The sequence below is a fragment of the Diceros bicornis genome, chromosome 6 (genome assembly GCF_020826845.1).
Source record: "Diceros bicornis minor isolate mBicDic1 chromosome 6, mDicBic1.mat.cur, whole genome shotgun sequence".
NCBI lineage: Eukaryota > Metazoa > Chordata > Mammalia > Perissodactyla > Rhinocerotidae > Diceros > Diceros bicornis.
Window position 1 is genome coordinate 79,271,687 of NC_080745.1, and position 25,888 is coordinate 79,297,574.

The following is a 25,888-nucleotide window of genomic DNA, read 5'->3' on the forward strand; positions in this document are numbered from 1 at the left end:
AGGCTAATGCCACCAGACTCATTTTGCTTAACAACCTCAGAATTGACTCACAATTGGACTCCAGAATGAAAGGCTAATTGAGTCAGTCTGCTGCAGAGAGCACAGCCCTGACTAGGAGGATAAAACTAGATATACTACTCTGAGCAGAACCCCAGACGGGCTGTTTTTTGAGAGAACATCATTAGAATAGATCCAGGCCCTAAGATGAACCCAGCCAGTGGATGGAAAGAGAGTTTCAAAATAATTGTGAGTACATGCAGCATTGCTAAAACACTAACATTTCCAGGATTCTTTCACATTTGACCCACCTCCCCCTGACATTTACACTTGGAGACAGGATGGTCACATTATGGGATTCAGACTTTACAGATAGAAAAACTGAAGTAAGAAGCTAGTACAGTGGTGTGCTGGAGCCAGCACATTACTGGCTGACTGGCAGATTTTCAGGAATTTTGCGAGTTGGTGAACATCACAGTGGTAGCTTGCAAGTGGCCTTGGTGGGAGTATTTATACTATGGTAATCAGCAAACACTACAAATCAGGGCTTTGTGCTGTTCTTGGAGAACCAGTTGTTTAATATTCACCGGCACAACTCTCTTTAAAAACCAGTATGATGTGCTGAATCCCACTGACAAAGTGTGTGTCGTCTTTTGGGAGTCGAGTCTCAGCCCTTCCAGGACAGGCTTCCTCTCCCATCCCCAGGTACCACTGTGCCAAATGAAATGGTGTAGTACCAATTAACCTCCAGTCTTCAGCACCTTCCACAAACAGAAAAGTCATCCCCCAAAGATTCTTCCTTCTCAACATCTTCCCTTATCAACATAGTCCTCTGGAATCTCTTAAAGCAGTGTATGCAAATGGTTACATTTATCAACAAAAGCAGCTGAATTCTTGTCCGTTCCATTGATTGACTGATGTGTCAAGGGCCTGCAATATAATGATGAATAAGTTCCCTGTCCCTGAAGTCAAATAACTCACAGTCTAGAAGCTGAGAGCAACAAGTAGAAAGATTATAATAATACAGTGGCTCGTTCTTGATAAAAGGTAAGAAAGGTTGCTAATAAAAATAATACCTAATATGAACAAAGGACTTAGTCTATGTTAGGTACGTCTTTACACACTTTATATTTTTTCCTGACAACTTTAATGAGGTAGAGACTATTATTTTATTATCCTCATTTCATAGAGGAGGAAACCATGGCTTAGCAAGTTTAGACTAGAATCAAACAGCGAATTGGAGGAGCAGGATTTAAAACCACACATTCTGACCACACAACGTAAGCTTTTAACGCTACCCAGCTACAGAAGCTGGTTTTGGAGAGGCCGTGATATTGAGACTGAGACATGGAGGATGGATAGGATCTGTCAGGTAAAGGTGGAGGAGGGTATTTCAGGCAGAAGGAAGCAGCATATGACAAAGTAACCATACTTATCATAATCCCAAGGTAACAACAATGGAGTGTTTGTATGTGCCAGGCACTGATCTAGGTGCTTGACACGTATTCACGCATTTAATTCTCACAACAACCTTATTAAGTGATACTATCAGTCCCATTTTACCAATGGAAAAACTGAGGCAAAGAGAGTTTAGGTGACTCCCTCTAGGTTGTAGAGCTCTGTGGTGGGCTGGAATGTGACTCCATTCAATCCGACTCCTGAAATGGGGATTATTCACAACCACTACACTTAATACACGCATCATCCAGAAAATTATTAGTGGTTCCCTTGGGATGGCTAGACCACAGGATGCAAATTGTGAGTGATGGGAGATGGTGCTGGCAAGGTTTCAAATAGTCTGGAATGACCCAAGAGTTTGGATTGTATCCTAAAAGCAGTGGGATCCACTGAAGGATTTGAAACAGAGCAGTAACGTGATCAGATCTGCATAACAGGAAGACTCTTGGGTCTCTCAGTCATTCAGCTAAGATTTGCTTGAGACCTACTCTGTGCCTTCACTGTTCTGGCAGCAATGGGGACAGGAAACTGGCCAAAGGTGGGAGGAGGGATGGTTACTTAGGAGACTGCAGCCAGCGGTGAACCAGAGGGAAGAACTGTGGGCTGGAAGGAGAGGAAGAAAGGAGGCTGCACTGAGAGGCAGGTATCATTAGAATGGAAGTCAAGACTGCAGAGAAGAGGCAGAATCAACGCATGGACAACTCAGCAGACACTGGTGCCATGGTTGCGGGGGGATACAGAGGAGGACAGGTCTGCAGGGAGGATAGTGAGGTGGATTGTGGCTGTGCTGAGTTCATGGCACCGAGGGGAGCCAAGCATCAGGAAGGTTGTTAGAACCCCAGACCTTCATCTGTCCAGTCGCCAACCATGGCCTGAGCACCTGCTATCCATCCCAGCATCCCAGCACAGCCCCCCACATACTTCTTCCTACCTCCCCTGGTTTAAGAATCACACTGTAACCTGTTTCAGTGGTTTCCCTGCCTGGGCTGCAGTGATCCAGACATGAAAGCTTAAACGTCCAGGGTGGGATTAACAAAGAAATTCCACAATTGGATTTCTTCTGGAGACATGAAATCTCCATGACTACAGCGTGATGAACCTGACTGTTCTCTGAAAAAAGGAAAATGAAATGAATAGGCGCTAATGGAGAAATGTATCTCCCTCCAAAAGAGAAAATTTCCCACCCTGAAAGAGGAGGGAGACCCTGGCAAATGCCAGGCTGGCTTTAGGAAATGTGCAGAGGAAAAAAAGTGGTTTATGCAGAAAATATCATATTAAAGAGGCATGCAGCTAACTGGAAATAGAAAAACGATGATAATGATAAAATCTAGGAGAGTCTTCTCAAACAGCAGATGGTCTTTTGACAGCGGAGGAAAAAATCACTTATCTACTTTTTCTGTAACACTTTTAGGAAAATAGTATTATGGTGAACAGGTAAGAAACATACTAGAAATCCCAGTTTAACTCGTCCTGGATCAGCCTGATCCTTTAAAATGTTTTTTCCAGGATAAATCCCACACTTGGATACAAACTGTGTGGTTGGTGGAATTGAGCCCTGGACTACGGATTGCAAGATCTTGAATGAGGTCCAGGCTCTGACACTAATTAACCAGAGTTCCTGAATATGTTGCTTAACAACTTAAGCTCTTGGATTTCCCTTCCACTTCAGAAATACAGTCTATGGGACACTTGAAGCTACTTGGGAAAAAACACTTGTTTTCAAAGCATTATTATTACTCTTACCCATGAGTCCATTCTGCCATTACAGGTGATTTAAGTGTCAAGGTATTTGGTTTCCTTTGTGTATAGAAACCAAAATTTTTCTAGTGGATCCCCTCATCTCACATACAAGAAAGCTGAGGGCCAACGAGGGTAAGCTCCTGCTCAGAGTCACATACATGGTGGGTGGTGGCAGATGGCCTTCACTAGAAGAGGAATTGCCAACTGCCTGTAACAGCCCTGGATTTTATTTAAGTCATCAAATGTATAATCGCTCTCCTCCTGCCACCACTTGACCAGATCGTTCTTCAGAGACTTCTTCCTAACGTTCCACTGACTTAGTCTCAGCAAGTACTTTGAATGCCATGCAAGAGCACAGCAGGGGCCAGAGGATGCAGACAGAACTCTGCCTAAGAGAGTGGTGAGTCTATCAATGAATTAGGCTTCCCTACATTAGGGAGTCTTTGGGACCACACCAGTGCCCATACAGGACTACAGGACTTGACCACCCAGTAGAAACCCAGAACCTTGGGACAGGATCTCTTTATTAATCTGCTTGTGTAAGAAATCGCTAGCATTTTCCTCTGAACCCAGTGTGAACATTAAGGCTTTACAGTCTTGGTTTTCAGTTTGAGCCATTTAGTTTCTGAAAGCTTTTCTCAATGGGGCAGTTAGAGGAAACAAAATGTGACAGGCCTGGGGTGACACGCACCTGTTTCTAATCCCAGCCCCACCTTTTACACTCTTACACCTAAGCAAGTTATTTCACTTCTCCAATCCTGTTTCTTCACCTGGAAAATGGGGCCAATGCTATCTACAGTCACTTTAAATGGCTGCTGTGAAACCTAAATGACAGTTATGTAAAGCGCCTCACCCAGAACCAGAATACACATTGCCCAATAAATTTTTCCTTCCCATCCCTTCATCCTCTCTCTCCAATTCCTGGTCTATGCCAGCGTTAAGCCCTTGCGGCAAAAACACACGGCAAGCTCAACACAGAGAAGCACATAATTTAATCTATCTTCTGCTGGTCCTTGGATTACATACTTAGAACAGCCTACATCTGTGTAACTGAAAGCAACAACTTTGACCAAAACAAATTTGAGAAGTCCGAAGCCAGGAATCCTATGGTGTTACTTAACACCTCTCAGTCATATGAGCTCATAGAATAAAGGCTTTTTAAGAAAAGCTACTTTTTCCCAGGGGTTTAGGGAAAAAAGATATTTTTTAAATGACTAAATATCAGTAAGTTTGTTACTACTGCTAATCTCTTATGCAGAATAAAAATAATTTGAAAAACATGCTGCTAATATTAGACCCAGGATGACAAAGCAAGAGCACTGGGATGGTAATTTTCTGGTACAGTGACACAAAACAGATTTTTCTCTTTCTGTTTTTAGAAAATTACCTTAGCCCTTCTTCTCTGGCAGCCTACTGGAGAGCACATCTGGAAACCATCCTTCAGCAAATCAGAGCCTATATTAAATACATTTTGCTGGCAGTGTTTTCTTGCCTCGCTGTTCCCTACTTTGTGCTGTGCGTGCTGGCTTCCTGAAGCAAAGGCCCAGCATTTGCAGGGGGCAGGCTGTGGAGCTGGGGGGCTCAGGCCGCCCCTCAGAAAGCCCGGGTTCTCCCCCAGCCTGGGAGTGAGTGTGGTCACTCTGGAGCAAAGGGCCTGGGGCAGGTACACACGCCCCAGGCGCAGATGCCCAAAGCTCTGCATATCTTGTGTTCCTCAGCCCATGGGTTCCCACTCCTGGTGGGATGATTAAAGTATCAGCCAATTGATACGCTTCTCGGCCACTTAGCCAGACTGTGGCCACGTGTTGTTGGGAAGGGGCGCTACAAGGTCCAAGAAGCCTTCAAGATTTGCCTACTGCCTCTGTCTCCTGGGACAATATGGCCCCTGTGGCCAAGTAGAGATCAATGCCTGTTCCCCCCAAATCCCTGCTCAGCTTCATCCTGATACTCAGGAGGCTACAACCTGTTTAACAAAACCCCCCGCCCCCCACTCGCCCTGGGGAGGCCCTGGTCACAGCTGCTCCTGGCCCAGCACAGGAGTCACAGGATGGTCACTGCCCTCTGAGCCTGACCCACAGGGCTGTGAAAAAGCCTCCTCTACGGAGGAAGGGATGCAGGGAACGCAGGCGGAAGCACACATCATTTTGGTCCACGTGTCCTGCTCGGGGTGTCTGTCCGGGGTGAGAGTTTGTGAAAGCAGGCTGCAGGGCAGAGATGTGATGCTTCCTCAGCTTTTCTGATCACATCACACTGCAGCAGCCCCCAGAGGGAAGTCTGGGTCAGCATCTGATCAGTCTCGGCATCCCTCACGAAGCCACCTTGCATGAACACTGACAGCTGTCAATCAACATCCAGGGAGCGGCTGACAGGGCTTGACAGCTAATCTCTACGTGGCAAATTTGAAAAGTTATGGTAGTTGGCAAGAGAATCCATTCCAACCTAGAAGGGGCTCTCGGCAGCCTCCGTTCGGATGCCCCAGAGCTGCCCTTGGGCCCGGACTCCTCCCTCCACCCCCTCAGCCAGTTTCTCCAACGCACACACTGATGGTAGCAGTATAAGCAGACTGTAAGGAGTAACGGGAGCACGTAGACAGTGCAGACAGCCCCACGCTGCACTGCCGAGTCAATCAAGTTGTTCCGTGTCATCCATGCTACAACACGTCCATTAGTGCAGAAAACCTAGCTTTGGCGATACTTGTTTTTATGGGAAGAATTGAGAGAGAAAAGAGGTTTTCTCAATGTTGAAATTATCATAAATCTCTCAGATATCCAATAGCTATCTGCTGGGATAATGGCAGGCAATAAATACGCTAAAACTCGTTAGGAGTAAATCTTATCCAACAAGTCTTTTCTATATCTGCAGGCAAACTTTAGAAATCAGTGTTGTGCCTTTTGGCCACACAGACATCTAGATGTTCGACTAGTCTTTCACCAGTAGAACTACACCTTAAAACTCCAGACCAACATGGTGTGAATTTACTTCATGTAGAATGCTGCAGGCACCTCCATCTTCAGGAGTGAATTCCAGAAGTTGCCTCACACTTATCCTGGAACCTAAGAAGCTCCTAGTCACTTGCTCAGGAACTCTGGGCAGCAAAGGTCACCCACTAGGGTTCACTTAATTACTTATGCCCACTCTTGCTTCAGAAAGAATTTTGAGATGCATTCAGACGTAGCTTCAATGCAATAGAATAACGTAAAAATTTGTGAGGGAATTGGGGGCCATAGAAAGATAAGATAGAGGCAGTGGTGCAGCACACATAGAGATGAAAGCTGCATATTTGGCTCCGTGCTTTCTAGCAACCACTGGGAAGAGGAGGGAAGTAACTAGTGCCACAATTCATGATATAACAAAAATTAAAAACAAGATAGATGCTTGGAAGAAACACGACTTGTAGGTAGAATAATGCCCCCCCAAAGATGTCTACGCTCTAATCCCCAGAACCTGAGGATATGTTTCATGACATGGTAAAAGGGCCCTTGCAGATGTGATTAAGGTTGTGGACCCTGAAGTGGGGAGATTATTCTGGATTACTGAGGTGGGCCCAATGTAATCACAAGCATCCTTAAAAGTGGAAGAGGGAGGCAGATGAGGAAGTCAAAGTGACACGATGTGAGAAAGACTAGACTGGACTTGCCTTTGCTGATTTTAAAGATGGAGAGAGGGGCCACGAGCCAAGAAATGAGAGTGAAAAGGCAAGAAAATGGATTCACCCCTAGAGCCTCCAGAAGGAACTCAGTCCTACGGACACCTTGATTTCACCCAGTGAGATCTGCATAGGACTTCTGACCTCCAGAACTGGAAGAAAACAAATTTGTGTTGTTGAAAGCCATCACGTTTGTGGTAATTTGTTATAGCAGCAACAGAAAATTAAAACACTACTAAAAAGCACTATACAGTAGGGGTTTTGAATATAGAATTTGAAAATGGTCCAAGACTTTAATTTCAATTCAACCACTTACTAACCATGACATTTTGGGCAAGAATCTTAAATTCTCTGAAGCTTAATTTACTCCAGTTGAATGACACCAAGTCCTTCAAAGCATTACTGGAGAATTAGCTGTAGCCAGCACCTAGCACCTGTTTATGACTGGAATCCTAGATGAGGACAGGACTCATCAGCACTGGTGTCTTCTGTTCTGCTCTGGACCAGCCCAGAAGGTCCCCTCTGACCTTGAGACCTCCATGAAGCCCTAGGGTAGAGAGGACCACACTGATATTTAGAATTCATCTGCTAATAACTTGACATATGAAACTTTTCTTTTTTTTTTCTTTTTTTGAGGAAGATTGGGCCCTGAGCTAACATCTGTGGCCAATCTTCCTCCTTTTTTCTCCCCAAAGCCCCAGTAGATAGTTGTATATCATAGCTGTACATCCTTCTAGTTGCTCTACATAGGACGCTGCCTCAGCATGGCTTGATGAGCGGTGAATAGGTCCCAACCCAGGATCCAAACTGGCAAACCCTGGGCCGCCGAAGCGGAGGGCGAGCACTTAACCACTATGCCACCAGGCTGGCCCCCAATATATGAAACTCTTTATCCTGAGGTCACTAATCCACCTGTTCAAGGTCTGTATGTGCTCGATAAACTCACGATTAACATCAGGCTTATTCCTACCATTAAGACCAAGGAGACATTTCTCCCATGAGCCCTCCACATCTTCAAGCAGAGAAATGTGTTTTATAGGCCAATAGAATCACACGCAAGGAAATAGGTCAATTCTACGCGTCACTACACTGGTCCCCATATGCTGCCCTCTGTTGGCTTGGCTGGCATCAGGCCTGTGTAAATTTAAGGAGGTGCTGTCTGCACCCTAACAAGTGTCACGTCATGTTTATAGCCAGAGAAACTGAACTCTAATTACTTTAGGGAAACAGATAAATTCTAGAAATTATCCCAAATGCTGCCTGGCTTCCTTCAGTCAAACTTTGCTTCTTTGGGGGTTCCCAAAAGATGAAAAATTAAAATTACACAGGCTCTCTTCACTTTAATTTTATTTATTTATTTTTTTCCCCCAAAGCCCCAGTAGATAGCCGTATGTCATAGCTGCACGTCCTTCTAGTTGCTGTATGTGGGACGCGGCCTCAGCATGGCTGGAGAAGCAGTGCGTCGGTGCGTGCCCGGGATCCGAACCCGGGCCGACAGCAGCGGAGCGCGCCCACTTAACCGCCAAGCCATGGGGCCGGCCCTATCTTGACTTTAAAAATTTGCAAAACTCCTCCCCTTGCCCCCACCCCCAAAGGACAGGCACTAAATATCTTGTGGTACCTAAACCCCAAGCTCCAAGGCCTGCTCAAGGGAATGTTAATTTACCTTCCTCTCATTAAAGGAGCCTAGTTTCTGTGTGCCCTGGGGGGCAGTGGGGAAGGGGCAAGGCAAATGGATGTCTGAACGGCTAACAGCCTACACTTGCACAAACAGACCTTAAGCAGAAACATATGAAAATAAGATCCCCTATTAATCTTTAATAGGGTTGCAGACTTCCTAAGGAAAATTATGTTCAATAGTAAATATACGCTAAGTCATTCTTCTTCCAGGCAAGTTGTTTTAAGGTCAACAGAGACTTTAGCTCAGCAAACAACTAGTCCCTAATATCTTCCTTCCTAGATGCGGCATTGCTCAGGAGACGGGGAACTGTGGTGTTAGATGTCAACAGAATAAATCACTTACTCCACTGCCATCAGATGATAATCCTCCCTTTTTTCAGAAAATTCATAACTCTTCTTAGTAATCCACTCTTACGTTCAACATCCTCTCTTCAGCAGCACAAACCTCCTCCCCTCTGCTTAGCCCCATTTTACCTAAAGCTCTCAGCTGAATTTAAAACTACATTCCTCCCTTTTTTCTTCAGGGAGAGGAGCTGATTTCCATGCTCCACATAAGCCATTTTCTAATAAACTGTCCCCTCAACCACTCCACCCAACCAGGTGATCTTAAGGCTTATTTGACCCATTCACAGTGACTGCAAGGGGCTCCTCTGAACCGTCCCACCAACTCTCCTCACAGGCTCTGAGCCACAAGCAGGGCACCAGCTTCCACCTTCCTGCTCACACCTCCTCTCCAACACTCTCTACTTTTGCCTGTACTTTGTTGATAGTCTTGCCTCCACCATGAGAAGGTGAGCACCTAGGATTATGCCCAGCACAAAGTAGATGTTCAGTAAATATTTTTTGAATGAATGAGTGAATCGATGAATCAATGAACTCAAGTGCCATATACTATGGCTCCAATCACCTACAGATCAATACTCATCACAGACATCTTGGTGTTACAGTGTTGGCACAGGTGAGGAGAAACAGCAGCCCACGTCTAATTGTTTCAGACAGTGCACTAACAACAAGTACATTTATTTAAAGTCAGTCACTGTGCCCAATGCTTCACAGGCCTGTGTCATTTAACACCCAATAACCTGACCAACCAGTTTAGCCTTATTTTACAGTAGAGGACACTGGGGTCCAGATAGGTGAACCTCCAGCCAAAGTCATGGAGCTGGTAAGAGTTAGAGCCAGATTTTGAAAAGAAGACCACAGATTTTCAAGCTCACACTCACCCCCATAGCACTTAAATAAGAATTAATGGTCCATCTTTTAATTTTAGTTCTTGGACTTTTGCCGCCATTTTGATGTGAGTTGTGTGCTCGAGAAGCCAAAATCTGATTTAGGTGGATATAAGTGATCTTTACTAGGCCCAATAAAGTGTAATGACAGAATTAGTGGGCATTATTTTTATTTAATAGTGCTTGCAGTTTAAAAACATAAAAGAATAATATCTGTTGTTACTGTTCAGTAGGGCTCAAATGAAATCCCACAACACAACTGTGTGGAGAAGTCATCTTGGCCCAGGCCTTCCCTCACTGAGCACCCCAACTCCCCAGGCTGTCTATACAGTCACCCCCAGAGGACATGAGAGAAGTCAGGAAGCGGCGAGTGCAAAAAGTGGGGTTCCCCAGGCCCACAGGGAGAAGCCAGCAGCCCCCTAACCAGCCCTTTCCTGACTGCAGGGACCACTCTTGATACTGGAGACAGGAGGCACCCGCCAGGTCTGGCCTGGCCAGGACCATCTCCTTGGATGCCTCTCCCACAAGAGCAAACACATGTGTGGACCCTTCCCAGAGCTGGCGGGTGCTGGGCCTAGTGGGAAAGGGCTTGAGCCCTGAGGTCAGGCCACAGGTTCCAATCCTAACTACCCCTGCTGCTGGGTTTCATCTCTGCATCTCTCCATGTATAAAACACAGGCACTAAGAGTACCGCCTCCACAGGGCTTTGGGAGGATTAAGGCCTAGAATGCAGTGTCTGGCACAGAAGTCAGTGCTCAATAAAGGGCTGGATATGAATGGGCTGTTACTACTACTCGAGGTGCTTTCAACCGGATCTCTCTCTCTAGTCACAGCCCCACGAGGCAAGTAATGGGGCAGGTGTTGCTCCTCCTTCACATGAAGGTACAGGTATAGAGAAATCAAGTGGATTCTCCAGGATCCTCAGCCAGGGAGGGCCAGAGTCGACATGGGAACACAACATCAGCTGGCTTCTGGAGGCACCTGAGGCCAGCACACCTTGCCTCCACATGGACAAGGAACACAGCCTGGCTCCCTCAAGAGGGTGCTCTCCCATGTGGGTTAGACTAGAGGCCTGTGAACAGGCAGTATTCGGTGGCGTCTCATACACCCAGAAAACACCCATTCCCGCGTGCTCTGAGCCCAGAGACGCTGGGGAGCAGCCTAGAGAGAGCCCTTGGCCTGAGGCTTCTGGGGTGGACTCACAGAGGTGCCTCAGCATCCGTGGAACCAGGACAGAGTGCACACCTTCAGCTTTGGAGCCCAGCGACTGGCACAGTGCCTGGCACAGACTGCACAGGGATTCAACAAAGGCACCAACCTTCCAAAGACCACGGTCACTAAGCACGTACAATGCAAGATGCTGTGTGTGAGGTGGTGGCCGTGGTGGGACAGGGACAAAGATGAAGGAGATACAGTCCCTTTGGGATACTGCATCCAACCTCCCACCACCTGCATCCACCACCTTCCCTCTCCTATGACCAGCAATGAGAGAGGGGTGAGACAGCACTATATTTTTAGTTGTACAGGTCAAGGTTCATGCCTGTACATGAACCTCACGGAATCATAGCATTTTGAATTCCAAAGATACATGTGTGTTTGAGTAATCTGCATCATAGCTCCACCACAGGCACAGTCCATCCCCAGCTCCCTCCCGACAATCAAAGATGCTTCCACTTGGAAAAAGGGCCAAGAGGAGCAGAGTAAAGCATGTCAGCTTTCCTTATTTGAATAGCTCAGGTCAAAGACTGCTCCGAAGGTCATTTTGGAAGGAGGATTCCTTTTCAAATAATTGCCTTAAAACTTTCTGTTTTGCTTTGCATTTTTCAGGCATAACGTAGCCAAATGAATTCCAATCTCAGGCCACGCTCAGCCTATGGACAACAGACTGTCTCCTACCTCTGTGCAGTGAGGGCAAGGTCTCGCCTTGTAGTGGGGCCTGCTCAGGCAGTAACTAAATAGATGTACATTAGCCATGTCTCAGGATCCTCGTTCCTGAGGAGCTATCACCCGGGCTGGCATTAGAAACTTCACAGTGGATCCCCACAGCCTTCCTGACCTTAGCACAGCACAGAAACTTGCACAACATAAACTTTCCAAATGTGGTCTCCTCCCACCTCTCACTGGGCTGACAGCCCATTCCCCAGCCACAGCCGTTCCGCCTCTCTCCCAGGTCCCCTCCTAAGTTTCTGGCTGCCTACTCCTCATCCTCAACTTTGCAGAACCCTTTGAGAGCAGGGTGAAGCCCAACAGCCTAGGTCACCTGGTCAACATTCCTTAAGGCAGTGGCTCTCCAAGTGTTGACTCCAGACCAGCAGCAGCATCACTGGGAATGCTCTAGAAATGCAAATTATCAAGCCCCACCCCACACCTCAGGAATCAGAAACTGATCCTGATGTGATGTAGGTAAGCTAAAAATGGAGAACCACTGGCCCAGAGGAATGGCGTCTGGGAGAAGTCCCTGAGTGCACCTCTCTCAGGTGTGCACGGACACTCTGTGCTGACAGCTCACTGGTCTCTGACCCTCTGGGCCCTGCAGAGCACCTGGCACTCCAGTCCTGCTGAACTAGTGAATGAACTGGCCACCAGCCAATACCCTGAGCAAAAAGCAAACTTTTTCAAACCACGTACCTTATTTGTAACTAAAAATGTTTCAACATGAATTTTTGAACCTGGAACATGGAAGAAGTTATTCCCATTTGCTTTTGTCTATTTATTTCCACAGAAAGATTTTCTAGCGGGACAGTGTCAAGATCCTTTGCTGGAGTCAATATTCTTGGACAGATGGCATTCTCTCTCCGCAGACCCCCATCCTAAAAAGTTCAAAGCTGCTGGATAAAGCCAGCTAACTCTCCAATAGGAATTCCAACTGCTGAGTGCTCACAAGGAATCTCGAACTTCTAGCTCCCTGGCATTTCCAGTTCTAAGGGTTATCCCAGACCCCACGTCGTTATAATCCTTTAGCTATTGCCATGGCAAATGATCACAGAGTGGCAAGAGCAGGGAGGAGCTGCCCCAGAGATGGCCCACAGCAAGGTCCACCATCTCATCCAGCATTGCAAGGAGCAGAGGCTTACCTGCGACACTCTCCCTAAACCGCTACTGAAGAGAAAAGCACCCCTGAGTCTTTCTGGACACAGAAGGTTTTGACACATCAGCCTAGAGTTCTGTCTGACTGAGCTGAAAACAACATTGAAACTCTCTGGTGTGCTAGAAGAGAGAAGGCAGGTGCTGTCTGTCGGGAGGGCATCTCTCAAAGCAAGAAACCAACCTGGGCCAGGCTTACCAGCCTGCCACACAGGCCCGGAGTGACAGCTGACAGGAAGCTCGGCAGTTCTCCAGTTACCAGGACTCATTTCCACCCAGAAGGACTCCAGCAGCCGGCTCCCACATACGTCCCCTAGTCTCACCATCCTGACCTGCTGAGCTGAATGGGTTGGGTACAAGGCAGGTGCACACACCCAGACTATTAGTTCAATGACACTAGTTTGGGAACCTTTGTGCACACACACATCTTTGAGCTCAAGATTATTCTGGTCTTTCTAGTGCAATGGTTTTCAAAGCGAGGTCTGGAAACCCTGGCAATCTCAGAGAACCTTTTAGAGTCCATGAGGTCAAAACTGTTTTCCTAGCCATACTAGGTTCTCATTTATCTTCCTTACTCTCATGCTCTCTCGAGAGTCCTAGTGGAGTTTTTCCAGAGGTCACATGATGTGGGATACTGCAACAGACTGAATGTCAAAGCAGATATGTATAAGAATCCAAGAGTCTTCCAGTCAGACACTAGATTTGGAAAAGAGTAAAACAACGCCACACTTCTCCCTAAATTTTTTTGTTTTGGAAAATATAGTGATTTTTCAGAAAAATATGTTCTGTTATTATGGTAACAGGTAATGGGCTTCTTGGTGTTATTTTTAAATGAAGTAATAAATACGTAAACATTTCTTCAGCTTTGATTCCCAATATGGTAAGTACCAATAGATTTAACCCACATTAACAAAAGCCCTTTGGGATCCTCAGTAATTTTTGAGTGTAAAGAGTCCTGAAATGAAAAAGTTTGAAAACCACTGTTTTAACAAGAAGTGAAATATGTTTGGTGAGGGGCACTTAAGCCCTATCTTGACAAGATCCAAAGGTTTCCTATTTAAAATTTTTGTTTTAAAATGAATAAATAAAAAAGTGAAAACAAAGTCATCCCCAGTACCCAATGCCACACACCCTGAGTGTCTTAGGAAAATTATGTGGGTGGTTGCAAGACACCCTCTGTGCAGAAGCAGACAGAGCAGCATACAGCACCCAGGCTCTGCAGCCCACAGACCCTCCAGGCTTTTGTTCCAGGGGCACCACTTGGGCGCCTCCAGAAACTGATCACGATCGCACCTCCTCATCCATAACGTGGGGAGGATCACGACAGCCCCCGCTTTCTGGGTTGTGGTGAAGTGCTCAGCACAATGCCTGGCACACAGTAAATGTCAAATAAATGTTGCTCTCCTCGTCATCACCCTCATCACCATCACCATCATCCACACATTCCTGCAACGATGTCCCAGATCTGCAGATTCTGGGCTCCTGAGTCCTGTACAACGAGCCACTCTGCCCCCGGTTGTGGCTTGCTTCCTAACGGGCTGATCGCATGATTCACAGCACAGAACCACCCAGAGGAGAGGAAGGTTCAGACTCACCCGCACTGAGTCAGTGACTGCCCTTTACTAGATCGCGCGCATCACTGACTCAGACAGAAGCACCTCTAAGAACCCTTGATTCACGGTTACTTTGTGTCACTGAAGCAGCACGTGCCCCAGGAGGCTGCCAGGGGTCCCCCCACTGCCTATTCAGTTTAAACAATCGTGAATCTACCACTCCAGGCCCAACAATCTCGTGGCCAGCTCCGTGCACGTCTTACTGTGTCTCTTTGTGTGTCGATAATTGTCTATTCTGGACTGGAATGTTCTTGAGATGACACATACTCCAAACACCTCTGGACTTTGTCTACCCCCGCCTCTGCCCCCCCAGTTTTCCCTAATAGTACAAAACTGAAAAGATGGTGATGTATAAATCTTAGCAACACGGCCTCACATAATGGTGTTGGCATTTCCACATGCAGCTTAGTGCTGTGGGTGTGTGCAAGTGTAAAGCAGCCCCTCCACCCACAAATCCTAGTTTAAAGGTCTCTGTTTGCTGTTGGGGGAGGGGAAATGTTCCATTTGGAATCTTAAGCTTTCTCTGTCCTCTATGATAAACACTTGTGGAAAGAGTAAGGGAGAAAGAGAGACATATTTATTGAGTGGTTTCTGTGGTAGGTGGCAGGCACTGCGTTGATGCATCTGCAGAGACATCTCATTTAATCCTCACAGCTGCCCTGTGAAGATGGAGTCATTCCCTCCATTTATCGATGCGAAATTGAGACCTCGAGCTGCTCACATCCTAGACCTAGCAGAACGAGGATACGAGCCCAGGCCCACCTCACTCACAAACACACTGACAGCAACTGAGGAAGGAAAAAAAAGTCCCAACTCCTTCTTAGTGTGGTATTTTTCACATTGAAGGTTCTTTAAATTCTTGTTTTTCTTGGATGCAAAATTTTCTGCATAATTAATTGCTTTGGAAATTACAGAGCAATTTCCCATTCACTGAGTTGGAAATGCCCCATAGAAATGTAAATGCCAACGCGACTGCAGGATACCTAACTGGGGGTAGCGGCTGCGTGGGGCTCTGGGGTCTCCTTGAGTGGAGCAGGACTCCAAGCCTGGCTGTGAGACTCGGGTGCGAATTACACACGACAGTCACCAGGTGACGGTGGGGGCAGATTTCCCACCCCAAAATGAGACTGCTCCGCATCACAGGCTATGGGTGCTTATGTCAACTGCAAATCGTGCATGACCAAAAGAAGAAGTCTTGTCTCCTGTGGGGGGCCAGCACAGGGAGGTAACAGCCTCAGCTTATGGGGCCAGCATGAGATGCCCTCGGACCCCTCAGGCTATTGGTCTGGATGAGGGGGCAGCTCCCTAGGAATACTGGGGTTTCTTGTTTCCCCATTCTTTTGACCCCACTCCTTGCTCAGTGGATAAAACACATTTGAAAAAAGAGCTGTATGAAATGGAAACATCCCCTGCCCTTGGAATTAGAAAAAAAAGAGATCACAAAATCTATCTGGTTGGGTTTAGCTCTGGCTTGAAGGGGAAGCGTTTGCCTGTGAAGTGCAACGGCTATGTGAATGGCTGATGGGCAGGGCAGAAGGGTCCCCTTTGAAGAGGAACAAGCTTCAGGGAGTGGCAGAGGACATCAATTGGGGTCTCTCTCAGCTGCCTGCAGTCTTAGACAAGGTGGTCTGAAGACTAGGGTCCCAGAGATCCCCGTCAAGTCCCCGACCCACCCCCACTTCAGCACTTCCGGAAATTATCCCAGGTCTGTCACCCAACACACCTTTTACCAGCGCTGCACTCAAGATGCAATCCACCAGATGGAGGTTTTCCTATGATTAATGGAATGGCCACAGGGCAGGGAGAAGGTAGGAAGGCAAACACCTGGATGACTCCAACCTGGTGACACAACCATGGATTATTTAAGTTGGCTGTCACTCTGTAACAGCAAAGAATTCATCTCGGGTGAAGATACACAGCCAGGTCCCTGATATCTGCTGCCTTGGAGTAGGCGAGGGTCGAAGACTCTGAACTCTGGTGACAGTTCAGCAGGGAGTTACGGAGTCCACCCTGGTGAGTGGGAGCTCCTGGGAGACAGGCACATGACTTACATATCTGGGACCCCTGAGGTCAAGCAGACTTTGCTCAATAAACGTGCCCTGAGTGAATGATTGAGTTAATAAGAACAATAAAAAATCCAGTGTGGTCTGGGAGGATTTTTTTCTTATTTGTAGAAACGACTCTTGCAATCAGTAAGCTGTCATATAGAAACCACTCTGTAATAAGCAATGAGTGCTCAAAAGGAAATTAGATAAAGTAAGAACTTAATGAGCATGTATTACCAGAGTAGCTTTTTTTAAATTTTTTTAAATGATGCTAAGAGGCTCTGATGGACATTATGTCCTAACTCTCTGTGAAAACGGTCTTTAAAACTGATGCCGTTGTAGTTACTGAGCCGTAAAGAGCATCTGGATTCAGAGGCTGGCCGGGGTTATCATTCTGCCTGTCTGGAACTAGTAAGGTAGTAAGGCTGAACAGTGTAAGAACATTGTATTCTCGTCATGAAAGCCAAGCATTTGGAAATAGTGACAGAAACCAGGTTTCAGAGTTAGCAAGACCAGGTTGATTCCAACTCCTCCACGTAGGAGCTGGGCAACTCCACTGGTCGTCCCCTTGTGGGGCAGCTGGCTGATTAGAGACCACATTTGAGAGGTGTGTGGCCCAGTGCTGCTCATCATCAAAACCCAGTAAACGGGTTGTTGTTTTACCTCCCAGGCTTTCCTCAAACCCATAGCCCCATGCCTCCATCTGTTACCCCCACAGCTGCTCTCCTGCATGCCACTCATCGTCCCAGGTCAGCTCAGATGGCCGCTTCTCCAGGAAGCCTTGCTGACCTGCCAGGCTGGGCTGGCCGTTCTCACCTCTGCTCTCCCGTAGCGCTTCTTGCCTTCCTGACCACAGACTAGCACAGCAGGCTGCAGTGATTGTATGTTGCCTGCCTTCCTCTCTGCACAATAGGTGAGAAGGCAAGTCTTCACTCCTGGCACAGTAACTACAGGATAGATGGATGGATGGATAGATGGATAGGTAAGTGGATGGACAGATAGATGGGTGGACAGATGGATGGACAGATGGACTAACAGACGAACAGATGGATGGATAGATGGATGGATGGATGGATGGACGGGAAGATGGATGGATGGATGAACCGATGTATGTATGTATGTATGGAGGGATAGACAGACGGATGGATGGACGAACAGATGGATGGGTAGATGGACGCATGTTTTAAATTTAGTCATTCATTTACTCATTCAGCAAATATTTAGCAAGCAAGAATACTGTCTAGGTATAGTTTTAGGCACTTGGGATATATACCAGATAGAGAACCTTGACTGTGGATCTTATATTCTAGTGAAGAAAGAAGGAAACAATAATCAAAACAAATAAGTCAGGGGCCAGCCCCGTGGCTTAGCAGTTAAGTGCTCGCGTTCCGCTGCTGGCGGCCCGGGTTCGGATCCCGGGCGCGCACCGACGCACTGCTTCTCTTGCCATGCTGAGGCCGCATCCCACGTACAGCAACTAGAAGGATGTGCAGCTATGACATACAACTATCTACTGGGGCTTTGGGGGAAAAAAAAAAAGGAGGAGGATTGGCAATAGATGTCAGCTCAGAGCCGGTCTTCCTCAGCAAAAAGAGGAGGATTAGCACGGATGTTAGTTCAGGGCTGATCTTCCTCGTTAAAAAAACAAAACAAAACAAAAAAACAAATAAGTCAATTACATAGCTTGTTAGAAGGTGATAAGTGTTCTGGAAAAAAAAATGAGAGCAGGATAGAGGGATTGGGAATGTGCAGGGACTTGCAGTATTAAATAGGTTGGCCAGTGTAAGCCTCATTAAGATGAGATTTAAGCAGATTAGGGGTGAGGGAGTTTGCCTGGGAGCATCCGGGGAAAGAGAGGTCCTGGTAGAGAGAACAGCTAAAGTAAAGACCTAGAGGTGGGACATGCCTGGTCATTTGAGGACCAGCAAGGAGACTAGTGTGACTGAAGCAGAGGGAGCAGAGGCAGGACAGTCAGAGAAAAGCCAGATGGGTAAGGGGCAGGAGGACAGTCCATGTGGGGCTTTGGGGCCATTGAAAGGACCATGCCTTTGACCCCAAGTGCCTGGCTATATGAGCCTTCCATCTCCACATGGACATCCTTGTGCACTGTGGATCCAGTCTTGTTTTTCTGAGCCCAGTGCTCCTTCCTTGCCTTCTGGTAGTCAACTCAGCTGACCCTGGCTTCAAATGGGCCATAGTATACTTTCCCTCTGGCCTCAGTGGCTGGTCCAAGGATGGGTACATAATCTAAGCAAGGCAATCAAAGTTCTCACCTGGGATTTTTTTAAACAGGTTTTGGGGGGTGGGGGCATTAGGGTCTCTAGCCCTGTGATCATGAGGTGATGGGATATATGTGTGGAGCTGCTGGTGGCTGCACTCACTGAGAAATAGTACAAGAGAAGGAAGCAGACAAGCAGAGGGTAACAGAGAGGTCAAAATGCAGCTCATGGGGGCACTGAGCCCTCAGTCCTGGCTGTGTCCAACTGTGCTCCTCCTCAAGTCCTATGTGTTAATGCAACCCCACTCTTTAGGCCTAGCAAGCTTAAAGTAGATTTCTAGCGTGGATCAAAAGAGTCCTGATGAACACGCTACTCAAATGCAGCATGGCCAAAACAATTCATGATCTTCTTGCCCTGCCTCCAACCCAAGAGACAGGTCTGCCCTCTGTCATTTGCTCCTCATCCTGGCTACTAACTCCATCACTGCCCCGTCACCAGGCTGTAGAGGCCCATATTATCCTCTGTTTATGCTGGGTGTTCAATAAATCATCAAGTTCTCCCCTCCACGGCGCCTATCAAGCTTCCCAATTTCTCACCTGTTCTCTTGGCCACCTCTCATTTGGTCTACTGCAAGAACCTCCTATCTGGCCTCCCGGCCTCGCTCTACTCCAATCCTCCCTCTACAGGGCCACCTGAGAGCTCTTCGAGGCCCAGCTGATCATGTCTCTCTTCCCTCGTATCTTTAGGCAGATAAAATCTAGCACTTAAACATGGCACTGGAGGCCTCCAATGTCTTGTCTCTATACCACACTGATTTTTCTCCCTCTGCCTCCAGGACAATCCCCAAGCCCCTACCTCCCACCCATTACTGCGTCCTCCCAAAACTGAGCTGCTTTTCTTCTGCTTGACTTTCCCTTCCTCTCAGCCACTGAGACCCGGTCTGAACACAGCTCTGAGACCCTCCACTATGACACCTCCTCCCTCAAAGAAATATGGGGCGCCTTCTTTGGGCTTCCTGGGCAGACTCAGTTCCGTTCCTTTTCCATCCACATTCACACTCAAAGACAGTAAAAGACAGTTCTGGTGCCAAGACTCCATCTGTCCGCATGGATCTAATATCTGACAGAACGTGCAACTGTAAAGAAAAGGAGTCTCTGATTCTTTCTGTCTCAAGGCCAAGAACAGCAAAAATGATTTTGGTGAGTACAAGGGCAGGTGAGGAAAGGGGTGAGGAAAATGAGGCAGGGACTCTGAGCTTGGGCAGGCGCGGGGAAGGGGCTGGCTGGAGAGAGGGAGGCTGCAGACTAAATCTGGACAGGCGTTTTTTAGTGACAGGCTCCAGCAGGAATAGACAAACGGCTTCACACCCGCCTCTGCCAAAGGAGAGATAGAGAAAGAGATAGGAGGCGACAAGATGGAGCAAGTTGTAGTGGGCTCCCGCCTGATTCACAGCTCAGGTTACCCCCGCGAGCCAGGGACAATGGTGAGTGCCTACACGGCTCAGCTGGTGCTGAACGGCCACAGTCTGGACGCACAGGCTAGGGGTGGAGGCCGGGGAGACACAACAAGAACCACGCTCCTCCCCGCCTGCTGGAGTCAAAGACGAAGAAGGGGCAGCAGATGTAGGAGGACATCCTTGCTCTTCTCTCAGATTTTGATGCATCCGCTACTCATATGCAGGAGTCTCCCCACATGAGTCCAGGGGGCCTCCAGGGCACAGACCGAGTGGCAGGCAGCTCATGCAGGTGCGGTGCATTAAAAACGAGCCATTCGGCACTCTGAATCCACTGCTCAAGACGCTCATGTAATCATTTGAAATGAAAACTGCTCAAATGAACTGGAAAATGTTTTACTTGTATTTTCTCATATTCCCGAACCCTTCTTTCCATGGTTCAAAAGTTTGCATTGTCTAATTGCTGATTTCCATTTGTGAATGAATCAGCGTAAAATAAAATTAAGTGCCAAATTAATCTACCCATCTAGTTTTAGGCATTAATTATCCTCTGAGCCATTTTCTCCTGCACTTGCCGCATGTCAAGACAAGCCCAGAGATAGTGAAGTAGAATCCAGTTTTCAACTCAGGAACTTAGCCCAAGCAGCGGAGGACATCCTTGATCGCTAAGCCCCACAGTTTATTGTGTGAAACGGGTCTGAGTTCAGGCAAATGAAACACATTCCTCACCTTGTAAAGGTGCACTAACACTGTCAGACCACGTAAGTTACTGCAGCAGAAATGCTGCATGGTTTTGTGACATGTTACTCCAATTGTCCCAGGTAACAAATTAGCAACAACACGTTTCCTCTATAACAGGGTCAGCCCCAGTGTGGAAACCGTAGTGCCACGTAGGGCAGAATTTTGAAAATTACATATGCTGTTTTTCTGGAGCTGCACCAAGAGAGACCTTCTTGGCTTTGCTAAAAATCCCCCAGGTCTCCAGGATACAACGATAGGATTCTCAGTCCCCGGGAAAAGGTAGAACCATATACTTGGTGACTTGATCAGAGCCACCACTCTTGGAAACTATGGGGACACAGAAGCTGGGCACCTGGAGGAGCAAGTACATCTCCAGCGGAGCCAAGAAAACCCTGGGGACAAAGGGCACGGAGGTCCCGATCCCCCTTCCCTTTTGAGCTTCAGCATTATCAGAATCTTTCTAAAAGGAATGAGATATCCTTGGCCAAGGACTGTTTCAGCCTTAAAAAAGCAATATGTGACAACACTGGATGAACCTGGAGGACTCTATGCTAAGTGAAATAAACCAGGCACAGAAGGACAAATACTGCATGATTCCACTTACATGAGGTATCTAAAATCGTCCAAGTGATGGAAGCAAAGAATAGAATGGTAGTTGCCAGAGGCTGGGAGGAGGGGGAAGCAGGTAGTTGCTGATCAATGGGTATAAAATTTCAGTTACACAAGATGAATAAGTTCTAGAGATCTACTGTACAATATTGTGTCTATAGATAACAATACTGTATTGTGCACGTAAAAATCTACGAAGAGGATAGATACCATGTTAAGTGTTCTTACTACAATAAAATTTTAAAAAGCAAGCAAGCAAGCAAGCAAATACAACACTCAATTCCACCTAGGATGCACTGACAGGAAAGGGAGAGTCTGGGATACTGTATGTTCAAGTTGGAGGGCTGGCTGTGGCTGGCACCCCTTAGGACTCAGCCCCCAGGGCAAAACATGATGCCTTGGGAAACAGCGGCTGCATACTGAGTATGAACTAAAACTTGTTACTCTGGCGTCCAAAGATGCAGCACCTCTGCTGCATGTACAGAATAACCAAGAAGGATAGAGCTGCCGAACCACCAACCATCCTCCAGGCTGTTCACAACAGCGACATGGTGTGTTGGTTGTGAGTTGGTTGGCAGCCTCATGCTCCCTCTTTGCTTGGCACTGGAAGCAGAACGGGTTTTGGAATGTAACTCTGTAACTCTTAAATGAAAATAGGAGGGGACATGCTCGAGAGGAAGATGTTAGACCTCTTGGCTAGCCTCAAAGAATAGCTGAGGCATCTGAGTGAATAAGTAGAAAAACAAAAGATAGGAACATATTTGTAGCACCCCAAACCAGTGCTCAAGTGCTGAGCTTATTTTGCATATCAGAGTTTGGGGGAAAGGAGGTAAGGCACAAGTTTAAGTTTGTATATATAACAACTTGCATCAGGAATAAAGGAATATGCTTCCTTTAAGGCCAAACCCAGTCCTGACATCCTTCCGGGCACTAAGGAAAGCAACCAGAGGAAAACTGGCAAGGGAGATGCTGTGCTTCAGGGGAAGAATGGGAGGCTTTTAAATTTGAGCACATCCTTCTAATAATACCTCCGTATCTGCTTTTCTGTAGACGAGTTTGAAGGCCCAAATAGTCAAGCTCTCACCTCTCCCCAACCACCCCAAGAGGAAAGGAACCTGTCAGCTTCCCTAAAAGAGAAAAGGAAAAAAGAAAACAAAGTCAAAAGAGAGAGCTCAAGTTGCATCTCCCCTGTTTGACGGCACAGACAGGAGAGAGACAGGTTTTGCACAGAGGCACCCTTGGGCCCTGGGGGAAGGAAATCTATGTGCTGCGAGTTGGAAAACATTAAGTGCAGGGAAGTTTTAATGAGCTTGAGCAGCCCTTTGATAGTCACTGATGTTGAGATGGAAATGGAGCATTTGAAAATGTGAGCTTTCAAAGAATATGGTTTTTAGGAAGCGATTTTCCCTCTTGCCATCCCTTTGCTTTGGGGATATTCAAATGAAGCCTTAAGTCACCCCATCAGCAGCACCTCCCTCTCTCTGGATGGGTATGGGTCATAATGTGCAACCCCACAGAAGCCCCATCTCCGGCAAGTAGCAGCTGCTGCTCTGGGTAGTAGTAACTACAAGGGCCTCCCCGAGATGGATGGAGAAAGGATGGAATAAAATGCATAAAGTTAAAGACAAGATTAATAAAATCTGATGAAAGCAAACACCTAGCTGCCTACCTAGCACCTTAAATTACATTTACCACATCTGACAGGGAGGGGGTAATCATGAGTAATAAGTCCAGGCTTTGGAAAGAAACTATGGGATAAATAACTTAAGGACAGCTAACACCAGGGGAAGTCACTGATTCACCTTCCCAGGGGAGACTCAAGACCGGGTATAAAACCCATCAATCACACTGAGATAAATTTCACTTGGTAGGGCGCCTAGATAGTCTAGGATCTGGATTCCCAAATAGCCTCCAAGTTCTACCCAGAGCCAGAAGCGTGGCAGGAGCACAAAGGCTGCTTCCAGTTGTACCTTCCAGTCCAGCACGCCTTCACCCCACTGCATGGTGGCTGTTGTCACCACACCCTGACCTTGATGTGACCCGGCACAGTCAGTTATTAGGTAAGGGCTGTCTTGCTGCCCCTTGTTCATTTCTGCCCCATTAGCTAAGGCCACTGTATGCTTGTGCGGCTGTCTCAACACAAATGATTCCTGGAACCTTCCTACAAGGTCAGTCTCAGCCCCCAAACAGAACCCAAACCATCCTGTTATCTGCAGGTTCCTCCTGCCACCTCACCCAGAATACCCCAAGTTCCCAGACTCCCAGCTATCTCTCACTAGAGCTCAGCAGGAAAGCAATCGGATTTGACTAGTTCATACCAACCCTCCAAGGAGTCTCTCTTTTTAGAAGAGCAGGCTACGTAATGCAAATAAACCTCTCAGGGTGGGCTTTCAGCTTGTACAGAAGATGTCAAGGACCATCTCTGGACCTCATGTACAAGATGAACCTCATGAGAAGAGAAGGAAAAGCCTCCATCACCACACTCTCCCCCACTTCCCAGCCATTGCCCAATGGACAAGGGCTCACCCATTGCTCCACTCCCTCTCCAAACTGCTTCCCATCTGGAGGTCTCCTGGCTTGGACCCATCAGTGGACAGGATAACGTCTTACTGTAGGGACAGGGAGGAGCTGTAGCTGTCTGGCTTTAAGCCAAAGATGACCCTGGAAACCCAGTCCTCCTCCTAGCAGAGTGATCCCTTCTGCTCAATGACTAAAGGGGCCCAAGAACTCGGTTTTCAGATCCAGGGATCTTCAGAATCTCTGCTCCCTCCCATCCTACACCTCGAGTGAAGCTCCTGCAGCTTCTTCCTATGTCCTGCTCCTCAGCCACATTCATCTCCAGCAGGCGGTTCTTTGACTCCCTGGTTGAATGGCTTCCCCAGGTCATGGCTGCGTAGAGACCTGCCTCCTCCTCAGGACCTTTCTAGCACAGCCAACCCAGACCCTAGTCTGCAGCTAAGAGGCTCTCAACGGAACAGGGGCATGGGAGTGAGAAAGAGTCCTTGGAGAAATTGCATTGCAGGATCATCTGACTCCTTCCAAGACATACTTTGTCATCCGAGTTCTTCCTCATCAAAAAAAAGTGGAGGGACAGTACTCCCAGAAAATCTTCAGCATGAGAGGGTTCTACAGATAACGAGAACTTTCACTTTTCTTTAGTCACTATTAGAGCTAGTTTAAGGAAAGAATGAGATCCCATTCTACCAGAATAAAACTTAAATTGCCCAGAAATTTAACTCAGCTCACCAGAATCGTCAAAATATCAAGAGCTTTTTTTCCTGCTCTCTGCTCTTTAGAAATGGGAAACCTATAAGGAAACAAGCATATAGCCACACCCTTACCTACTTGCCCACCTCTGAACATTTATTGAGTGCACAGGATTTTGTCAGGGATGGCGTCTGAAGCCCCCAGCTCTCCTCTGGAGATAAATCACAGGTGTTGTCCAATGTGATGCCCCATCTGAATCCCCAGCCTGGGATCCAGCCTGCGCATCTGAATGCAGCACCAGCATCGCCTCAGGCTGCAAAGACTCAAGTCTCTGCTTATCAAAATCTACCTGCTTCCATCAGCAGCTGAATTCATCCCAAAGTTCTGGAAGGACACACATCAAATTGGTTTTGGGGAGGGAGGTTGGGAGCGAGCAGGAGCAGAGTGAAGGGGAACCTGCTCTTTCTCTCTACCTAATTTTATATTGCTTTTTTTTTTTTAAACACATAGAAGGTGTTCCTGGACTTTTTCAAACATTAAAATAAATTAATAAATGGCAAAAAGGAAAAGGAAGCAACTGTTTTCAAGAGCACAGCCCAGGCTTGGCAGGATCTCTGATGGGGGCTGAGACCCGGAAGCCTCACCGAGCAGGAGGATGCCCACTCTTCTTGCCCACGTAGATGACTGAATGACCCAGAACAGACCCAGGCATTCTAGAAGTTCTCCTCTGCAGGGCTGGACACTGCTCAATTCCTCTCGCTAGTCTCTTCCAGTTTTCTGAACTTGATGGTCGAAGCCTCTTTATCTCCAGCCCACCCCTCCCCTGACTGACTTAACCCCTTGTGATCCCCAGAAGTGGCTCAGGCTTGCAGAGTGGGCAGGTGCCTTCAAGCTCACCTAGCCTCAGGTGACCCTCTGTGCTTACTAAGCGCAGATGTATTTACCTCATTCTAGCACCTCTCAAAGCTTCCCCGGGTTAAAGATAGGAACCTTCCCCAGCGCGAGGGAGCCTGACCAGCCTCGGAAGAACCGTGTGTTGGATGCGGAGCTCAGTGTCTGGCCAGTCCATTCCAATGACTGCCCTCTTCTCCCTCCTGCCCCCATAGAAACACAGAAAATGCGAGTTTGGCCACTGAAGCAGCCGCCAAGGCTCTCCCCGCCACCTCA

The 25,888-nt window shown here is 47.3% G+C and overlaps 1 protein-coding gene across 1 annotated transcript in view; it reads right to left on the reverse strand.

Annotated features, from left to right (window-relative positions):
* The window catches only part of GFRA1 (GDNF family receptor alpha 1), a 207,645-nt gene that overhangs the window by 35,662 nt on the left and 146,095 nt on the right, over positions 1–25,888 (reverse strand). The gene's annotated exons all lie outside the window — the stretch shown is intronic.